Source organism: Oreochromis niloticus, linkage group LG1 (assembly GCF_001858045.2).
Source record: "Oreochromis niloticus isolate F11D_XX linkage group LG1, O_niloticus_UMD_NMBU, whole genome shotgun sequence".
Taxonomy (NCBI): domain Eukaryota; kingdom Metazoa; phylum Chordata; class Actinopteri; order Cichliformes; family Cichlidae; genus Oreochromis; species Oreochromis niloticus.
Genome location: NC_031965.2, coordinates 21,296,576 through 21,318,743, shown reverse-complemented (window position 1 = coordinate 21,318,743; position 22,168 = coordinate 21,296,576). Strand labels below are relative to the sequence as shown.

Below are 22,168 nucleotides of genomic sequence, written 5' to 3'. Positions count from 1 at the left end.
TACATGCATACATGATAAAGAACGAATGCCTAAAAGTCCTGTCTTTTTGTAGCGTTTTTTGGTATTATTTTTAGTGTATAAGGAAAACCCTTATTGTGTGATGTAGTACCTGTGTAAATATAGGCTGATAGGCTGAAATGATATTTAACGTGGTCATGACACAGACATCAACCGGGCAAAAAAAAAAAAAATCTAATATAGTCTTATTGGAACTTGCTTTATATGAGTGTAGCTTCCACATTTTTACAGACAATGTGGTAACAATTTGAGTGTAATTTCAGCATCTGGACATTGATATTGGAGGCTTAACTGAAGCCTTTATTTCAGTGTGTGAGTAGATCCTGCTGTGAAACACATACAGCCTCCTCCTCAACATCATCAGGTCAGAATTTAATGTGCCTTTCTTAACAGCAGAATTAAACTACCCTGTTGATGTGGCAAGTAAAAAAATGCTAAATTTGACATGTATATATGGCTACAACAAGTCAGATAGTTGAGTTTAGCCAACTTTAAATTTAAATCGCTGCTTCTTAGAATTTTTCTGTCAATGTTTAGTGAGATGTACAGTCGATAAGATCTCTGTCTGCCTGTGCCTGAATTGGCAGCTCAGAAAATCTGCTTTGTCAACATGACAGCCAAGCTCTGTGTTATCTGTCATTGTCTAATTATATTTTCACATTCGTCGTGGCAGTTATTGCAGTGCAGGTATTTGCATGTGTCTGTGTGCATGTGTGGATGTATTTGTGCATGTCTTCTGCCTCATTGCACTTCCCTCTGCTCTTACCAGCAGATGCTACCACAGCCCCCCTGCCTTCTCACCCTCGATGAACCGGAGACAAGTGCCAGAGGGTAAACACGTCCACTGCCACATGTCTCTAAATGGTTGCATTTAGCATGCACCACATGCCACATTAGTAGAAGCATACGCATCTGTGTACTCGCACATGCACTCTGATGAGTCTAATCCTGAAATGCACACCTGTACAAAGGGGACTAACGCTGTGTTAAGCAGTTATGTTAACTACTGCATTCAGTGCACATTATCGTAGTTGTAAGCAGAATCTTGCATTATTCAGACTGGATAGAGGGAGTGCGGTAATTAAGACTCTTGTAGTCTTTTCATAATTCATCTGCATTAAAGCCTCAGCAGTTTTACTGGGATAAACACAGCTGGCACATGATGGGATGTATGACGAGACAACGTAGTACCTGCATGTAGACTTGCTGTCTTTTCTTTTGAGCACACAGCTAGTTAAGTTTGAAATTGGACATTAGTTTTAGTTGGTTTAGCTTTTGATTAAATAAATAGCTATTTTCCTTCATGATCTCTGCCAGTGTAGTCTCTTCTTATGTGCTAACACCAATTAGGTTTTAAAATCTGGAAAACTGCGACAAATTTACTGAGAGAATTTTAAGTAATCTGTTGAAGGATGTATTTGCTTGAAGAACATGCGATGTCTATGTATACATACATATACAAATAGGTTCTGACCTGTTTAATTGAATGAGCAGAATGAGGGACAGCAGCACTAAAGTATTGTAAAGTATTGACATTCAAATGTGTTAGCATTAACAAAAATGCCTCACTGAATAGAGCTTTAATTTGAACATGTAGCGAGAGTTTAAATACATTTGTTTCATGCTGACAGTAAGATGTATTCTGAGGGATAAACAGTGTAGCTCAAGGCTACTTAAAGACAAGTCATAGAAGACAAAGGAGGCATGTGAATGCATACCTTGTGAGTCTAAAGTGAGATGGTCCTTTGCTGAATACAGAAACATAAAGAAATGTACAAAGCAATCACAGATTAATGATAAATTCTTGTAATATTACTTCACTTTATTTCACACAGTATTGTAATATTGTTTCACATTTGTTGTTTTTACAAAGAAATGTAATATTGCAGCAATAATTCTGTGTTCCTATACAGCTTTTTTAAAAACCTTTCTCTATGAATAGAAACAAGTGAGATGTATAAGCAATGCCGAGATGTTATTTCATCTTAAAATCATTCAAACTGTTATCTTCTAGTAATAACAACCTGAACCTCTTTGACAGTGCCTTAACAATAGTTTTTAGATTATTTATACATTATATATTGAAGTTATGCAGTCCTAATACTTGCTAGGTTAATAAGAAACACATAAATCAGATTGGACTTATGAGGTTGTGAGAAACAGCCTTACAGGCTTAGTTGATCATTTAATAAATGGAAGCACACAATCTAGGAAATTAAGATACGTGTGACCTTTTGTAGTGTACTATGGTTGTCCTAGCTTTAGGGCGACATCAGTGTGCGTACGTGTGTGTGTGTGTGTGTGTGTGTGTGTGCACTCTGATAGCTCCTGCCTTTGCCTGTCTGATACACAGGAAGTGATCCCAGAGCTTTTTGAAAGGTCAGGACAGCTGTGCCTTTTGCAGCCATGACTTTGGATTAGCAAATCTACAGACATATGTGTATTTAGGGATGAGGCAAGGCCGCCTCTGCATGATTCAAAAAAACAAAGGGGGTCATTCATTTTATGTGAATGGCCTCCATGAACCCCCCCACTTTAAATTATGATTCATGTAAGATGCGTTATATAGCACCGGTGTTAAGTTGTCACAAGAATTTCTTGCTATTCATGATTGAATGATTTTAATTAATCTTCTGGTATAATTGGCATTTGTATCACACCGAGGACTGTGAGCCACATGTAGTGGGTCATCCATGCCATACATTCAGATTGCCAGTCCCTCCTGCCTTAGCCCCTCAACACACCTCTTCTCCCGGCAGTCTTGTGTGCAGCGTGCTCTGGTGGCTAAAGGTGCTCGTTAAAGTCCATAACTTATCTCACGTTTGAAGCTAATGGGAAGAATACTGGCTGCAGTGAAAAATAAATTACATTTTTCCCCCCTCTCTCTTACTGCCCTCCTAACCTGTAGCGTAATATAGCAGCGGTGAGACTATGCATTACAGATCTTAACCATTAGAATTTATCTGTGTTGCATGACGCTGACTGATGCATTTGGAAATAATGTACTGGAGTGGAGCATTACAGGAACCCTTGTAACTAATGGACAGCTCTCGCCTATGCCTGGCGATGTATATCATTCAGCTGGACGAGCTCATCAACTCGAGCAGTTCTTTGCAGGGTTTCCTAGCCGGGCAAGTGACTCGTGGTTTGCATTAAAGACTCTGGCAATAAAAGCTCCTCCTTTCCTCCACTGGTCATCATTCTGTCTCTTGCTCTTTTCCTACCTATGCTCTTGGCTGATTAAAGGCAGACTGCTGTCGGGTGAATTTTTATTAATTAATGTTTCAGACTTTTTTTTTTCCTCTTTAAATTCTGACTTAATGAAATGTCCTTTAAAGGCTGCTAGTGGTTCCACAGCAATTAAAATGAATAACTTGTCTGTCAGTCTCTTTTGCAAATCTTAAACACAGAGAAAAACAATCTTGAGTCAACAATGTACACATACTGACTTAAAAATTTAAATCACTGAATTTATTTAATGTTGCAGTCTTTTAAATAGCTTGATTTTTTTTTTTTTTTTTTTTAATGTATCTGAAATAAATAGTTACTTTCCCTTGGACAACAGCTTCAGGTCACTGAAACTAATAATTCTTCTAAAAATATACAATTAAAATAATTTACTTTTTTGGGGGTGAAACACTCATAGTTTGCAAGTGTAGTTATAAATAATCCTTATAACCACAAGGATATGGGTGTTTAGTACCCAGTCCAGTTGAAAATTAGTGATTGGTGAGGTTTGGAGAAGAATCGCAAAAAATTATGAAATCTAGCTCTCAGGGCCAAAGTTCAAAAATTCATAAATGGAAAAAGTCTTTTAGAGTGCAGAGTTTTAGAATTTTCCAAGGTCTCGTGGACTTAAAAGTTTGTACAAGATTTTTAAATTTATTTATTTAAATTTTTTTTACATTTTTTATTTTTTCCAAGAGAATCCATGACATGAACTTAGCCAAAGAGGTGAGCCAATATTGCATTGGGAATAATCCAGCTGATAGATTCTAAATATTTGCATTCATTATGTGTATCAGTGGAAGCTGTAAAAGCTCTCTTTCCTAACTTAGTAGTTCATACATAACATTACTTATTACAGAATAGACCGCAATTCAATTACACTGGACTATAAGCACAGCAGAAAGTCGTTTTTTTCTCTATGCTTTTCTTTGGCTCTTTCCACATCCCTCACTGCTCCACATTTTTATTTAATGGTGTTTATGTTTTAATAGCTGCACCAGACAGTAGCTGCTTGTCTCCACAGTAATGTAAAGAACAAGGGATAGGCCAGATGAATTCCATCCACACAGAGGTCAGAGATACAGAAAATGAATAGCAATGTGGATCCCCCAGCAGGCAGTAGGAGAGTCAGACTAATAAGAGCATAACAGAAGAAGAGAAGGGGGCCCCTGGGAACCAGCATAAAGGTTTTCAGTACATTTTTAAAGGAAAGTGGTCTGAAAATATAATGATGCCTGCTTTGAAATGCATCAGTAATCAGGGAAGGAATTTGTTCTAGGATATGAAATAGGATTGAAATTCCCCAGTTGTGTTGAAGAATGGGCTTTGTAGGTGGAGGGCTAGGTTAGTAGGGGCGAGAGGGGAAAGTATGGAATGAAATATGTGAGTGAGCAAAATGGATCCTTGTTTTTTTTTAACTTTTTTGGCAGGTATTGAGCATAAAGGAGGAAACTCATTATTCTTATTCTGTTATCTCTTAGAAATTGTTGCTGATGGTCACAAGTATTTGTCAGTTAGCGTTGTCAAACAAATCAATTTTCAGATACCAATCGATACTAAATATTAGTGTCATGTTAGATGCTCATTTGCATCATTACTGATACTGTTATTGATCTTTACATCCTCCAGCTGACACACTATTTTATACAGCATTGCTGCAGGCAGGTAGGCAGGCAGACCCTCCCCTAACTTGCAACTGAAGTAGCTGACATTCACAATGCAAATGTTTTGTACATTTATAAAGGTTTTGTGCAGGCAGTTGCCTTTGTTCGTCTGGTGCTGTCGCATTTGAATCTTAGCATATTCCATGTTTTCCTGAATTCTAACTTACTCACTTCTACTCCTGAGACAGCGTGGATGTCATCAGTCTCTGAACACTGTGATGGATCTGTTAAACACTCAGGTAGCCATCTACTACCACTGCTACTCCGTAGCATGTGAAAAGGATATGTTGGGTACTCAAACTGGAGGCCAACAGACAGAAAGCTATTATCTAACAGCCTGCCATTAAAAGGTTGATTGTGCCAGTGCCGGAATAGAAATGCTCCATAGCCAGCCCATTTTCACATAATTGACATTGTCTGATTATTTATTGAAGTGCACATTTTCAGTGTACGTTCATCGTGGTTCCACTAGGTGTTATATTTTATTATTTCCTTTATGTCATTTTACCGTGTAGCTATCATTTCTAATCTAGCAAACTACATTATCCTATCTGCACTGGCATTCCTTCAACTGGGCTAATCAACCCCCAAAAAGTGCTTTTTCCTTTTGGGAATGGTTACCAATAATACATTTCAATTTCAGAGCAGTGAATTATCCCAATTGGAAAATGAGAATTTCTGTTGCCCCGTATTTATTTTTGCCACACGTGTTACAGTCCTGGTTCTCCATTGCATGTCCTCACAGAGGCTCCGCTTTGAGGTGAATTATCATGGAGCCTCATCTTTGCTCCCAGTCACCCTGTCAGCACTTTTTGATGGTTCCACTGTGCATTTGCAGATAGAATTTGTAACAAGGAGTCATTATCATTTTGAGTTCTTGTTAAATGAAAGTAGTGACCCCTAGCAATTAGCCTAGAGAATCTCCTGTTGGAAGAACTGTTTGAGCTGCTATTAGTCAAAGGATTTGGTGAATTAGCAGCTAGATGTGTATGACGGACACAAAGCCCAAAATGTTTGTGATATATATTTCTAATAAATTAGCCTTACTGTAGCTAGTATGAGAATTATCCACCAATTTACCTTCATGCCATTTTAACCATGCTTTTGGGTTATTGTTGCTTTATACACAAATCAAACTGGATTATTCTTTTTTAAGATGAAAAATTAAAGTTGTTAATTATTTTTTTTTAGTCTTTTAAAATTCACTGAATTGTTACATTGAGATGTTTTTTTTCCAAATACTGCGAAGATTCAGTTTTTTTCATTTTAGAAAGTATTTGTAGGTCTCACAGTGTTGAAGACAGTAGTTTTATTCTAGATTTATTCTCCACAAAAAAGACCTTAAAAGATACTAAAAGTCTATATTTCTAAAGGTACCAAAAATTTGTCCCCCAAAGCCAGCTCTTTAGTTTAAAAAGAAAAGTTTTATTATCCAATTCCAGTCTTTTTGGGGAAGTATATAACTCGAAACTAAAAGTAAAATTGACTGGAGTTTCAGCCAGCACCATCAAGCTTACAATCTGAAAGGGGAAGTTTACAGCAATAATCTAAATTATGTTAAATCATTTAGCATTTAATTGGTTAATTTGTCCATTTATATTTTGCTTCTTATCTTATCTTTGGGCTGTACTGATTGAATATTGATGTGATATGGTTTCTCATAGTGCTCTTGTGTTTGGGTTTGTATGGAGTTATTATTCTTAAAGTACATTTTGTCTGGGTTAAAAGTCTTACATCTTACTTGGTAAATCTTGCAGGCCCCAGCTGCTTATTGGTAAGACTCAGGAAAGGCAAACCTAATGTGGGTTTTTTTGTTTGTTTTGTTTTGTTTGTTTCTTTTTGTAAAGGGTTGGCTGAATTCAGCTCTGTGTCTGTAATTTGAGAGCTTATTACCTGTGATGAATTATGGTATCACAAAAAAGGCCTTTGGGCTCACTTCTCCTGTGTCCAGTGAACACCTGCACTACTTCACAACGCTTTGTACAGCCCGTATTTGGAGGATGTATTGTAATTTAGTTCAAAAAGCTTTTATCTCATATGTAATGTAGAGGTCTTTCAGGAACCTGGGCTGACAAAGACTTTCCATGTGCTTCTTTTAGGTCTGAAAAATCACTCAAGATTAGCATGCTAATGATTGGCAGTGAAACCTGTGAAGATCAAGACAATTGAAGTCTTTTCTGGGTGCCTGAAGATAACAAATAACCTTTAACAGATGAAATGCTCTACTTCCATTAAGTAAACTCCTAATTTTCAGAGCAATTTGTGAAAAATACTGAAGGTAGGCATTTCTTTTATGTTTTGGAGTCACACATCTGCCTCCAGCTCATTGTAGTTAATTATACTTAGGTCCTTTTTTGGGTGTGTTCCTAGAGGATCTGCATATTTTCTCCCCAGCTCTACTTGATGTTGTTACGCGCTGCTTGAGTTCTGAGTGGTTCATTTAGGAGGCCTGGTGCTGCTGTTTTGTCACAGTGGAGAGAGATCAAAGAGGCTACTTAATACCAAGGTTTAGGAAGAGCTAGAACACCCATTTCAAGCAGTGTGCTGTGCCTGCTGTGGCTAGCATCAGGTCAGAAATAATGAGCATGGTATAATAACCCTTTAGAAATAAAAAATCTCCTCAAACATGGACATCATACTGTGGAAACACAGCTTCAACAAGCTCTCCTCAGGGAAGCAGGAGATAAAGAGAAGCACAGGTATATGCGCGGCCAGGTCACATTGTGCACGCTGAACAAATAAAAAGTGTGGGTGGGAGGCCTTGGCAGAGGGCAGGCACCGGCAGTGGCTTCATAAAGGGTGAACAGTGCTATGTGTTCAATGATCCTGTTTTGAAGGTACTTGGGAGGGCTGCACTTTGTTAAACACATCTGCCCCACAGTTCACAGTAAAAGGAGGCAGAAGAAACATTCATTGATAAATGTGTGTCAGTAATTGTTACAGTAAAAACTAAGGATCTGGTTTATTTCTTTTCTTAGATGTCCCCCGTTTCTTTTCTCTGTCTGCTGTTTTGGCTTCCTTTGCTGTTTTTTGGAAATACATTGTCGAAACACACAGATAAACACACCAAACACTAGTAGGTTGTGACCCACTGTTCAACAAACCTAGCCTTGGTAGTTGTTAGAGGAGCCCCAACGTTTACAGACAATACCCTGCAGTGTGCACACCAGCTCATCTCTCTCCATGTACTGCCCTAGGCCACGGGTTTCAGACAACCCCTGCCTTGTTACACCACTTGTACACCTCACTTTTGCACTCTGTTTCTGCTTCTCTTTGTCTTTCCATGCATCTTTTTTCCCTTTATTTATGTTAGATCCGTCTGTGTGTAGTCAATCAGGATGTGTGCAAGACTAAATATGTGTTTCAGCAGTTGCTTTTACAATAAACTACATTAACAGGTCTTTAAAACCAATTAAACATCATACTGTGTTGCCATCTGAACAAGCAATGTATTTAGATGTACAGCACAAGTGGTAATAATACAATCGATAAGGCAATAATCAATGAAACTTTATATTCAGAGTGTATAACATTAAAAATACTTTTAATGTCTTACTTATTTTGCAAACTTCCTGCCATGTTTAAAGAAATACTCCATTTATTTGTCAAGTCCGTCTCTGCATAAATACGTTTCCATTGTAGTGGTGTCAAGTATAATGTATGTATAAAGTTGTGAAAATGTATGTGAACAATATTTGAACAAGGTTAAAGATGGTTTTGTGCTATTGAAACTTTTTTCTCTGTAATGCTGAGTCCAAGTTAATATCACATATTTGATTAAAACAAAACCCCTACAGTTGCTGTTCTTTATGCAGTGACAGGAGATTAACAAGTGCCTCGTGTACTTGTTGCTGGCTACGAACCAAGCTGTTTGTAATCTTGATGGATGAACTATGAGCTATATATATATATGTTTGGCTTCAAAGAGCCATACTCTGTTGAAATTTTGGTCTTGTGGTCTTGAGCAACAGTTTTTCAATCTTTCTGGTGATATTTCAAGGATTTTTTGTAATTGGCGGCTTCCCATTTCTTGTACCTGACCATTTTTAGATTATTTGTTCCAGTTTCTTTAGTAGAATCTATGAAAAAGACAAAAATAAGACAGTTTGGCAGACATTAATTAGTATTTGCACCAACAAGGTGATTCCGAAAGAGGTGTTAGCCAAAAACTATGCATAGCTCGACATGGTCTGCAGTGTGTCTTTAACAAAAGTTTGAGGAAACAGACAAAAGAAGAAGTAGAAGGTTTAAGAAAGTTATCTACAGCAGATGAACAGTATCTAAAATCCATGTCCTCAAAACCTTAAGAAATAGAAAATCCAGCCGAAGACCTTATAAAATACCCCAGAGATACATATAACAATAGGTCTTTACGGAGTGATGAATCCAGAGTTGAAAATTTTGGTTCAAGTTAGTGTCAGCAGAGTGGTACAACAGTGTCTACAACCATCTGTGCTACAAGATGAAGCCTTTGTCAGGGTTTGGGGCAGCATTTTTCAGCAAGTGGTATTGGGGATTTTGTCATAACTAGTGGAAGTATGAAAGCAGAAAAGATTTTATTCAACTATGTATTATTATCTGGAAAGCACTTCATCTGGAGCAGCTTCATTTTCCAGCACGACATTGATCCTAAACCTATCCAGGTGTGCTTACCTGGATAGAAAAACATACAGTGGAACAATATCAGTCATGGATTGGCCTCCCCAGAGCACAGACCTCAACATCATTGAATCAGTGTTGGATCATTTTAACAGAGAAGCAAACAAAACGCAGCCAACATCCAAACGAGAGTTTTGTATGTTCTTTAAGAAGCCTGATGAACTGTTTCTAAAGACTTCTTATGGACATTACAAGAAAGCTTGCCTAAGAGATGAAGGGTGACTCAAGAGTATTACAAAGTACGATAAATATAATCATTTGGATGCTGCTTATGGTCTTAAAAAGGTCCAGTCCCATTGTGAGTTACTTTTGCTTTAGGATTGTTTCCATTGTGTGATGACTTTAAACTTGTGCTTTGTGTTATACTGTACCGCTATGTGTACAACTTTCTAAAACTTTCAATGTTAATTCCATACTTTCATGCATAATTCAAGTTATTCCCAGCCAAGAATGTAATTGCTGTGTCTCAGCACTTAATTGTGTTAAAGGCTTGCCTGTTAGATGGTTTTCTAATGATGGTGCATGTTAGACTCAGTGTGGGAGCCAAGGCCAAGTTGAATAGCAGTCTGTCTCTCTAGGCTTCACAGAAGACCCACTATCTCTGACATCGCCACACATCTGGCAGCCAGCCTAAAGACCATGGCATTTAATTAGCTCTAATGAATAATAATTTTGTGCATGAATCAGCTCTTAATTCTGCATAATTACGGTACAATTTGTAGACGAGTTTCATTAAGAATGCATCTATAACTAACTACTAGACTAGAGGGGTACGCAGATCTGCAAATAGACCATCTTTCTTTCATTTTTCTTGTTTTTATTTGAAAACAAAAAATTTTTTGCAAAAATGATGGGTCAACTTTGTATTCTCTGTCATTAAATTTGCAAGGTCAGACAGAATGACCAAGGCTGTAATAGCTGCTGAGACAGCAGATTGCCCAATTAGATGAGGCCCTTAAGCTGCTCTCTGCACTAAAGCGCTTTGACCTTCAAATCATTGTAAAGATTAGTTGGAGCTGTCCTGCCTAACAAGACTGGAATTTGCTTGTGCCTGTTTTCCTGGTAGGAGAATAGTCTGAATAGCATTCTGCATGATGGCAAGAGTTGAGCAAATTGGTAAATATGTTCTTATTACAAAAACATGCCTGTCACTTCTTTGTTTTTTAGGACTTAAGGAAATTGACTGCTAACGCTGAAAAGATTCTGTCATGCCCTGTGTAGACCTAACCTTACTCCCACATTCTTCACAGTTTGACTGTCTTCTTCCTATCCCCTTCTTTCTCAGTATGCTGGTAATGCATTGGAAAGAAGAACCAAAGTCACACTACATTAGTTTGGTGGTGGCTGTTGCTACAGAGAGCCATTACTCTTCCCTGACAGTATCAAAGAGAGCAGGAGAGCTGTGCTGTGCCTAGCCCACTACTCACTCTCTCTCTCTCTCACCCTGCACCACTCGCAGGAAATTGCCTCATACTTCAGCAGGCAGGAGGTGAAACGGCAGCGACACCCATGCATGTGTCACTTTCTAGGCTCAGGGCTTGGGTGGGAGTGGGCTTTGGTGTCACACACAAATGCTGCCAGGGGAGCAGTAGAGGAACACTGCCCAGGGGATGTGCATCTAGGCAGTGCTACAGAAGCTGAGATCTGCTGGAATACAATGATGACAATTCTTCAGGCTGTGTAGACTCAGCTGCATTGAACATAGCACTATTGTAGAGCTCAACTCACTGTGCTCTGCTGACTGATCTACTGTTCTGGGTTAATCATTTTTCCTACTTCCCTGTTAATGTGAATGGAATAACTGCTAAGTACTTTACACAAATCTTTTGACACAGTCTACATAGCCAAAACACTTTAGTGGTGACTAATTGAAGCAGGTGGAATATACTTTTAAAAGTGAAGAAGTAGTGAAGGTTGGAAAGGAGGTTAAAGTGTCTAGGACTGCTGCCTTTGGAACTTTTGGGTAAGAATAAGAGTAAAATAAGGCATTAAAGAAATTAAATTAAATCGTTAGTCATAAGGGATATTATTAGCTACTCTTAATACATTTTTGCTGGTTTTAAGAGACACTGACAGCGAATGAGCATATTTTGTTCCATATTTTCCCTCATAATGGTTCCATTTTTTTACACTGGATTTTTTTTATCACAATCTAATACTTGAGGTTCTGTTAAGTAAAGCTTAATTAGACTGTTAAATGTCAGGCATTTTATCAAAACACTACAAGCTGCAAACAAATGTGCGCCTCAGTGCTTGGTAGAGTATTGAAGTGTTTGATGTTTCCAGGGTAAAAAAACAAAACAAAACGCATGCAGCGCAATTTTAGATATAGAAGGACAACCTTTTTCAGGGTTTGGTAGGTTCTAACATTTTGATGATGTCGTTCCAGCTTTTCTTGCGTCTTACCACACCGTAGAATCAGTCTGTGCAGATGTCTCGAAAGGACAAATGTTTATTGCTATTATAAAGCAGCCTTTGTTGTGATTGTGTGTGCTCCGTGTCCCCCCTCTCCTTTCATTTTGTGCTGGGCTGGGGGGGATTGGTGCAACCCGCCGCCTCTGCAGCTCTGTGATTAGAATGGGAGGGAGGGAGAGTGCTTCTCAGCAGGACTCTCTGTTTTATATTCATCAAAAGAGCTGCCTTTGATTTGCTCCCTCTTTGACGTGTGACAGCATGGACTGCAGCACCACAATGCTGCTAAGGAAATCATGCACTTACCACCCCCTATTCCACACCACCCTGACACCCCCACCCTTTTCTCCCTTCTCTTCTTCCTGCCAGCCATGCCCCCCCCACCCCCGCAACCCGACTATTAAAGACAGCCACTGTCCCCCCACCACCTCCCGCAGCCGAACCCTCAGGCCAGCGCACCAGCTTATTAATTTCTTCATTATTATTGATATTGCTGCTCTCCACAAATCATCAGACTTTTGCCAAGGTCATCTTTGCTGAAGGTCTGCCCCCACGTGTTTCTTGCACCTCCTGTCTCGAGAAACGGACAGACAGGCTGAAAAGATGGCGAGCTCACAGGCAGACAGTGTGTCCAGTTGTAACAAAGAGACAATGGACGAAGAGCTAAAGCCTTGAATAGGGCGCGATGATAATGATACGATGTTGACGATGACCACAATAACGATGATGAGACCTTCATTAAGTCACTTTGTCATTAGTGCTCTACTTGTGTTCTTTACAGAGTGCCATTGATTCTGCTATTTGTCTGCAATATCATAAATGTTCCAGCGAACCTTCTGCTTATGATCGTGCGGTGTGTGACCTTCAGCCTATTTACTGTTGGAAGAAATCTGCGGTTTCCCCGGTGTTGACACAGAAGCCCACCCTATAACCACCCTAACTATCACATCAGTCAATTCTGCCTAGTCTGTGATAACTCATACTGCAATCACATACACATTCATACATACACCTTCACCTCACTGTTCAAACACTGTTTCCTTTCTCTATGCTGCACAGACACGCACACACACGCATAGCTGTGTTTGAACAGGACTGCTCTGTGCCATAGAGACTGTGCTGGTTATTAACAGCATGAATTATTTAAGAAATTTCCAACTCTGCAAACACTGGTCGGAAGAGACAAGACGCAGGAAAGAGAGAGAGAAAGGGAGAGAGTGGCTGTCTGCATGCGTGTTCGATCCATCAGGCATAAACTGAGGCTATTTGCTGTCGAAATCTGTATCTCCGAACTAGTGTAGCTAACAAGGTTGAACATGGCCAAGGTTGGCTTCCAAAGAAAGAATATGTCACATCATCTGTTTTGATTATAGAAGTTTCAAATTAATTGGATTGCATATTTTGTACCTAATACAAAAAAAAAGGCATCGAGTCCATAGGATGGAGTGGTATGCAAATGTTTGACTATTATGTACAGTTAGGTCCAACATTTGTCGTACAAATACACTGATTTTGTATTTTTTTTTCTCTGTACACCATCATTGTAACTTTTGAAACAAACCTAATTATATGTTTCTGCAGTATTTTCTAGGTATGTAGAAAGTAGCAAAGTGCATATCTATTATACATGATATCTACAGGCCTTCAATTGTTGGTATTACAAAGGGAAGTTTTTCATTCAGTATTTAAAGCTTTGACATAGAAAACATCTGCATTACTTGTGTGTATGTTAACTTACCAGACATATAGACTCAGGCAAACTTTCATACATCAAACCCACTTTCCCTCCAAAATGTAAAAATCTATGTTACGGTGGTTCTGTGCCTGAATAAAAATGAGACAGCGGTGTACTTTAACTATAAAGATGTAATGTTTATGCTCATCTCTGCGTGCCACCTTTCTCACACTTTGTCTTGACCTTAAAGTGTCTCTTTTGACAAGCAGTCTTCAGTTCATCAGTTAGCTCTTGAAAGCTCTTTGCTTAGTTGCCCAATACAGGAATGCTAGCTGAAGTGAGAAGGCATCACAGTAATAGCTAGTCACTGTGCATGAATAATAACAGCATTGGGGGTCACAGCACCTTTTGGCATGTGTAGGCATCAGTTTGATTTTGCTTTCAGTTGTGATGGAGTTTGATTGGAGTTTGATGCTGGGCTCTCACCGTGTGATCGCCCTCCTCAGCACAAGATGACACCAGGCTGTTCAAGGTGAACATTCAGTAGCCCTGCATGCATGCATGCATCTTATCACTGTCTCCCTAATGGTCCTTCACTTAGCTCTGAGGCATCTTCTCCAGCACTCAAGCCAACGTCACCCTCTGTCATTTCAGATGTTCACTTGCCCCAGTAAGCAGACACAGACGTTCGGCTCGTTCGCTTCTGTGCCACTTGACAGAGAGGGACTGCAAAGAAGGCAAGAGTAGATGAGAGGAAAATAAACGAAGAGAGAGAACAATGTTAAAGTATGCAGCGCTGCACTTTGTGTCAGAAATTGTCCACCCCCACCCCTGCTACCTCCCTCTCCCTTGTAATCTCTGAAGCCATGGTACGGTTTGTCACTGTTAAGTTGATATCAAGCTTTGGTGCTCTGTCTGTGGACTCGTATATCTGAAGCTTCACTGTTGCACGTAAACCCCATAATCCTTCTCGAAAAGGACAGGTAAGTGTCTCTGTGCTAAAAACTCACTGCTCTCTTCTCTGAAAAAAGTAGCAGTCTTCTTGGTTATTTTCTCCTACCACTCATTTCCTTGTATAGCCAGACTGCTCTTTGGCCCCACAGGACAGCCTGAAGCCAATGGGTGATTCCAGCATTTATCCTTTCCGTCACAACAACTCTCACAGTGAAGATCAGAGCTCATTCACTTACAGTTTGGCTGACTGCCAGTTCTAAACTCCACTGTCATAACAAAGTCTGCTTAGTGATGTTAAAAACCTATACTTTTACTTATAGTTGTGCGTTCTTGTTCTAACCAGAATGGAGCTGGCAGATACAATAATAATGAGTGGGCCAACACTCTATACAGTAGCTGTATTCATTATTTATTTTTTATTTTTTTTGTGGCACAGATTTGGCGGATGAACATCTCCAGTGTTATCTTATGTCTCATTGATATGTCATCCATCTGCACTTATGCCAAACGCCTAACGCTCTATGCAAACTCCCCGCAAGATGTCTGTTTTTGTAAATGGGTTGAATTTTCTTCACTATCTGACAAATCCACTTATCAGTATAACTGTAGCAAAGTAAATCATGTCAAAAGGAAGAGACAGAGGGTGCATTTGTTTGCTTTCTTTTTAAGGGCATCCTGTATTCTGTTTTATTTATGGTGTTTTTGTATTATAAAGTCAAGTTTGTTGTGCTCCACTATCTTGTCATTGGTTTATCTTTAGTGTGCTTTTCTATTGTCTGCTCTTCTCCTGCTGTAGTCAAGAGTATTTCATAGGGCTCTTGACACAACCGAGCCTTGGCAACTCACCTCCTTTGTTCTCTCAGGAAAGGATGCCAAATTCAATGGAAAGTAGAAAATAGGAAAATGCTTCAAAGTCAGTACTTCTTACCCATTGGAGCAATATATTTGTGCACTTGGCACACAGTAAAATTCTTTGCCCCCCAGATAGGATAGAAAAATAAACATTTAATATGTGTGTAAAGTTGGAGCTTTATCACAACTACAGCGTACCACAGCTGATCTAATCTTATCTGTAACATCTACCCAGGGCAATCTCTAAGTTTAGCAGTACCAAATAAATCACAAGGGAAAAAATGCTCCTAACATTCAGACACCTATTCTTGCATTAGAGAGCTTTTGGCAGGGCCAACTCCAAGCAATTACTTCCTAGTGGTCAGCATTTGGCCTATCTGTGTGGATTAACGGTGAGAATGCTGACCTAGGAACTGGTCAGCCGTGATGCTGTCACACCTGAGTGAGTGGACTCTGGGCTCGACTACAGCAGCGCCTAGACTGTCTAGAGGGATTGCGTATTAGGGGGGAAGGCTCAGTTCAGTTAGAGACGCATTTGGCTGATCCCTATATGCAACCAGAGTTCCTGTCTGTGTCTCCCATACCAATAACCTCCAACAGAGGTGAAGCTTTTGAAATGAACCACTGCATAATGGAGATAAACTCAAGTCACAGGTCATAGCTCAAGATAAGAGCCAGTATTTAACTGGGCAGTTTCATACATCATCTCTCCGCCTTGAAGCAGTGGATAGTTTGAAATAGGCTGAAGTTTGATTGCATGGAACAAAATGTGTTTGCCCATGTGTGACTACAAGTTAATGTTTTTTCTGTGAGTGTGTGAATGATTATGTGTACATTTGTTAAACAGTGTTTGTGTGAAAAGGATAGGGAGTGACTAGGACTTTGCTTGGGTGTGAATGTGTGTGGAGAGAATGAATGTATGGGTGCGGGCCTGTGTGCGTCTGTTCTGGCAGTGAATGTGATTGTGTTTTGATTAGGTCTCAGTGGTGCGCCAAGTTCAGGCCTTGTTGAGATTCTTGCCACTCCCACATCCCCATCGCTTTCTCAATTTGACAGCTGATGGGATCTCAGATGGAATGTGCATGTGTGAATTGCCAGCAATATACATAACAACCTAATTTCTTCTCTCCATCTCGTACACCTTTTCCCTCCCTCTCGCTTTCATTCACTCCTCTGCCTCCTCTCTTTTTATCTGCAGTCATTAAGCTGTCTGTTTCTGTCTGTCTTTCGATACACTTCTCATACAATATACAGAGTTCAGGAGCAGTGTCAGCCCCTGCATTTTGGGCTGTAGGATTTACCGTGTTGTTTTTGTTCTAGTGAAGAAAATCTGTAGCACAAAGTTAAGTCGTCAAAATGGTCTTAGTGATTGTATGCACAATTCTGAATTTTTACAGCATTAGCACTGTGGAACTATCACTGTTGTTTATTGAATAAAAAATTGAATAGAGTACAAAGACATACAGTTTAGGTTAATTCACCATAGTTACACAATGCATTTTCTTATGTCACACTAGAGTTAGTAAGCCAATTTTATGTTTTCAAAACAATAAATGTTCCAGACTTCCAAGTCATATAGGTTTAGTAAATAAGTGAAATTCTCTATCCTATTGATCATCAGCTGAAAAGACAAAATTCTTACCCCCAACTTTGTCAGATGCTGACATTTGGGCAGACTCATCATGATGTGACATTTCCATGCAACAGAACCTTTTCTGACGTCCATTGTACTAAAAAGTACCATTTTGGTGAACAAGGACATAAGAGAACTTAAAAATAAAAAAATAAAACATTGTTGAGGTGCAGAGTGAGGTCATGTTAACAATGCATTAAAATTTGCCTTAGATTCACCGAGGTCTTCAGGGTCAACTTAATGATTTATTGGTTAAAATTTACAAAAAACCGTATACCTTAGAAACTGTGATTCTTACAAGTGTGTTGTGTATTGTCAACATAAAGGAAGTACAATAACAAATGTAACATATGAAGATTTAAAATATGTTACATTTGATCTCTGACCTCTCCTTCGACATCAATAGATTGATCTGAAGGTCAAAGTGGTAATAATGCTACAAAAAGCTATTTAACTGTATGTTTATTATTATTTGTAGGCATATAGGGAATGTTTTATGGGAATTCTAAATGTTATGTTACTTTGGACTTCTAACCTCTTCTTCAAGGTCAAATAAGGTCAAATCTTATCTTTAAAACCAAAATCTACTGCCTTTATTATGACTTTGTTATGTACGTTACAGTAACAGTTTAACCATTTAATAGTGCATCCTCCGACAGAAAAGCACATTTGGCTATGGTTTACTGGGCTACCACCTTGCTACTTTGCTAGTGCTACTACTGAGCATCTAGGCGTTAGCACCAGCAAACCCACCTGACCAAGCATTACAGTACTTACCATCTAAGTAAAGTCTCAGAAAATGAAATACATTATTTTACCTTTGGGGCAGTTGTCTCAAACCTTTAGGTCCAGGTTTGAGGCACCTGGAGTCACAGTGGGGTTGGATAGGCCAAATTGGATAAGCAGAAGAGGATGGGTAGATGGATGGATAGATGATATAAATGTCAGACACATTTTTGTCCAGGGTTTAGCCCACATCTTGCCTTACATTAGCTGAGGTGGACTCCAGCTCCCCTTGCAATCTTCTGAAGAATATATTGGAAAAGCAAATGGGTGGATTGATGTCAGCAAACATAACGTAATTCAGGAATAGGTGATTTTGTTTTGGGGGTTTTTTTACCCAGGAGTGCCAATACCATAACAATCTTCCCTTTGTGTTGTAAAAGATGATTGTGTCCAGTGGTTAACATCCGCAAAGACTGGCCATCCTAATCTAAATCAAGCAGCTTCCCCAAACCTGCTTGATTTAGATTATATTTAATGAATATCACTTCTTCCTCAGTGATCTTGAGCATTTATTCCTGGTACATCTGACCTTAATATACACACCCGTCTGTTTGATTCAAACAGAGATGTGCTTTGAACTGTGTAGGGGTATTTATTAGTTTCCTAGGTTTTCTGGCCATTGTTGGCTCAGTGTTGTGGGTTGATTATGTATGCACTATTCCAGGATTTTTATCTTCCATTTACATGAACTTTACTTTATTACTTTTACCATAATTAGCTAAGTGATTTCACCCGGGGGCATACTGTTGTTTTAATCCACTCCCACGTGCATGTACTTAGTGTAAAAACTTAATCTATGTGTGAGATCTTGCACATTCATTAAAGTGAATAGCAGGTGCCCTTTGTCCTTTATAATATGGCGATCACAAATTCCCTATTTAGTTATTTTTAGTTTTCTGTATGCAGTTATGAAATCTGCCCTTTTTGTCATACATTTATGTATTTGTTGTTGCATTTCTCCATATCGGCAGTAGTGCTAGTGAAACCAGTGCCAGGCTGCTGTTTCTCTGATAACCAGTTGAGGCTGCCTTAACTCGGGCATTTTAATGTGGGAGTCTACTGGGGAAAGTGAGTAGCTTTTGGAGCCAGCCTCCAGTGGCCACTCCAGGAACCACTTTTGGCACTTCTGTTCTTAGCTTCATTTTTCAGCCCCAGAGGTTTCTGCCTGCTCCCAGTCAAGAGTCATGTTATATTAGCTAACTTTTTTTTATTGCTAAAAAAGAGAAAGACAAGTTGATGATATGTACAGCAACCAGCTTGTAGAGATCTTTTTTTCTCAAATGATTTCTGTTGAATATCTGACTTGCTCTGACTAATTGATTCCAAAGGATATTTAAATTAACAATCAGTGTCCCAACTACATTTGAAGCAGCTGATATGTTCAACTGTTTGCCAAAACTGGGGCACATATAGCATGCACTTCAGAAATGAGTCACAGTGACATTCATAAACTATCTCATTTTAAGGAGCAGCACTTGAGCCTTGATTTCATCTTTACTGGAATTAAGCCTCCAAAATAAATTATATTTGCTTATTCTAACTTTAACTTAACAAAGTAAAGATGCTGTGTTATCTGCCAGTTCTGTCAATTTTCTGAGGGCTTGATATTATTCAAGTGGTATGCAATTAATTTTTAAATAGACAGAGTGGGTAGACGGTATTATTGTTTCTCTGTATTTGTACATTATGTGCATGGTTGTCTTGCATATGCTGGGTACGTCTGTGCCCGTATGATAAGGACCATCTGACTTGGTGATGGTTTTCTAAATATGGTGATGCTCTAGGACAGGGTTATAGTAATGAGCCTTGGCAGTAGCTTGCTTTAGTATTAAATGTGCATCTCCCTCCCTTTAAAGGCAGTAAAGCATGTTGGGATGCAGTGAAATGTTTACAACACTGTGGTTGGCTCCTTCAACAGTCCTGACAGCAGAGGCCATTATTGCAGCTCACATTTCTAATCACTCATCCTTGGCAATCAATCAAGGCCCCACCCCCTACCTTTCTCGCCACTGCCACTGAAATTCAGATGTCTGCATTACAAGGACACTCTAAAATGGCCTCACAGAATACTTACAATCATCAACTCAAGTTAAAGAGTTTTCTCATTCTTCTCATTGTGTGTTAGCGGGAATTCTGTGAATGTGTAGGATCTGGTGTTTTGTGGCCAGCTGAAACCTCAAGGTTTCAGTGCGTGGTTTAAGTGTCCAAGGGGACGTATTTTACCTCAGGCTTTTAAAAGCAAGCTCTTGGTGTCAAGTGTCAAGTACAGCAACATGGGTGACTTTTTTTTTTTAAACACAATTGAAAATCTATTAACGGAGCAATTTTGTATCCTTTTTGCAGTTTATGCTAACTATATTAAATATTTTTAAAATTCACATTAATTTGTTTCTTTAAACCACCTTATTCAACATGATACTCCTACATACCTTAAGAATATGTTACTGAGAGCTACTGCAGGAATCGCCTTTGTTCACAGTTGTTCCTTTTTATTAAATCAAACTATTGATGTACTAATACAAACCTAAATTCTAAAACCACCAACACATGATTGTACATTGTAGCTTCACTTCACTTCCCTGGATATGCTGCAATTTCTTTGTATATCAAAAGATGCCCTTAAAAAACAATGCAAGGAATTCATGTTTCACTTATTTCATATACTTAAACATATATTCTAACTAGTGTCAGGAAGTTTTCTGTACCCAAGCTGAAAACTGAGGTTCTTTCACATTCAAACCATATCACATATGCAGACCTAGCCTTGACATCTTTCACAGATTTAATTTCCGCTTCTCCGCCAGCTATGAGGTTTTTCTTTATCATGAAAAGCAAAACAATGTGCAAGAGATGAATCTCACCTGAAAAAGGAGTAGTTGTTCTGCTCAATAGTTTTTAGTGTTTTAGTTCATGATGATGAAAAGAGATTTGAGTTTTTATATTGGTAAGAAAGAATTACTGCTATGCTTTTGACTGTGTCAGGCTAAACTTTGCTTTATTGTTTAAATGCATTCTCATTAGTGTCATCATTGCAAATTCTTTGTTTACATGCAATGACTGTAGTAGATTATTAGTAAAAACTATGGCAGCACTACTATTGTCAAGGCTCTTTATATAATACAGCTACAGAAGTCCTGAGTCCTTCTGACTGATAAATTGAGTATATGACTAGTGCAAAGTCTCATTTAATCCACTACTGTCTTGTCATTAAGGGTCTGTGTCTGTGCAAAAACCTCCTTGTGTTATATTTATTTGTGTACATTTACACAGATGTATGACTACCCAGAGCCGACATACTCAACGTTTTTTGCAGTTCTTAAAAAAACCCCCAAAAACCAACGCCATGTAGCTTGATGTGGATGACATCATTTTTAGGTTGAACCCTGACTGGTTGAAAAGTGGGGTGGAACAGGGGAAGGAGCAACAGTGGAGTTCACAGATAGTTGCTGCAGTGGAAACTTTTCAGTCTTTTTAGCACTTGTTTTTACTTGAGCTCTTTGTATGTTAGGACTCTTTTCTGTGACTAACAAGAAGGACCAATGACTGGACAAGCAAGAGCAGCCCATCGACGCCTTGTTCGTCTCAGTTCCTCCTGGTTGCTACAGCTGAACCCTGCACCACATGCTCCTCTCTCAATGCTTTCACTTGAGAACAGTAGTCGGAGCAGTTGTAGCAAACGTAAAGCACACACCATAACAATGAGAAAGCATTGCTATGTTTAACTGGAGTTAATGCTAACAAGTGCAGTTCTTTTGTAAGAGTGGACGCACATGTTGACTCCTGACACTGCTAACTTAAAATTATATAATAATATAGAAAGCTTCAGTTTGTGACTGCGTTGCTTTCAGTGTATCACTTGTTGCATGTATGCTAGCAAAAAAACATTTAATTTAATTAAAAATGAACCAAGTAGGCGTCTTTTCATCGTACAACCTCTAATGGTCAAAGCAGTATTTTAATTGCCATTTGGAAAATCAGGGCTGCTCAATAAAAACACAATAAACTGCATATTTTTTACAAATAAAGTGAAAGGTACTGTGTCATCTAAAGGGTGTCCTTAAATAATATTTAAGCAATATTAATGCACATTTTGTCATAGAAAATATAAAAAACAACCCATTTTAACAGTGTCATTAAAATACTGGATCTATAAGCAGTATCAGTAATAGTAGGTGTACCATTAAAATCATAATGATTCCCATCCTTATTCAGCATGCACTGGGGAACATGTGTATTGGTTATTATTATAGAGATAATTGAGGGGGAGATTTAAAGGAAAGAATCCAT

General features: G+C 38.8%; 1 long non-coding RNA gene across 2 annotated transcripts in view; it reads left to right on the top strand.

Annotated features, from left to right (window-relative positions):
* The first annotated feature begins 587 nt into the window (after positions 1–587).
* The window catches only part of LOC102076343 (uncharacterized), a 94,146-nt gene continuing 72,565 nt past the window's right edge, over positions 588–22,168 (top strand). For both annotated transcript variants that reach the window (XR_003219664.1, XR_003219665.1), the window contains exon 1: positions 588–849. This is a non-coding gene — a long non-coding RNA (uncharacterized LOC102076343). The remainder of the gene's footprint in view (positions 850–22,168) is intronic.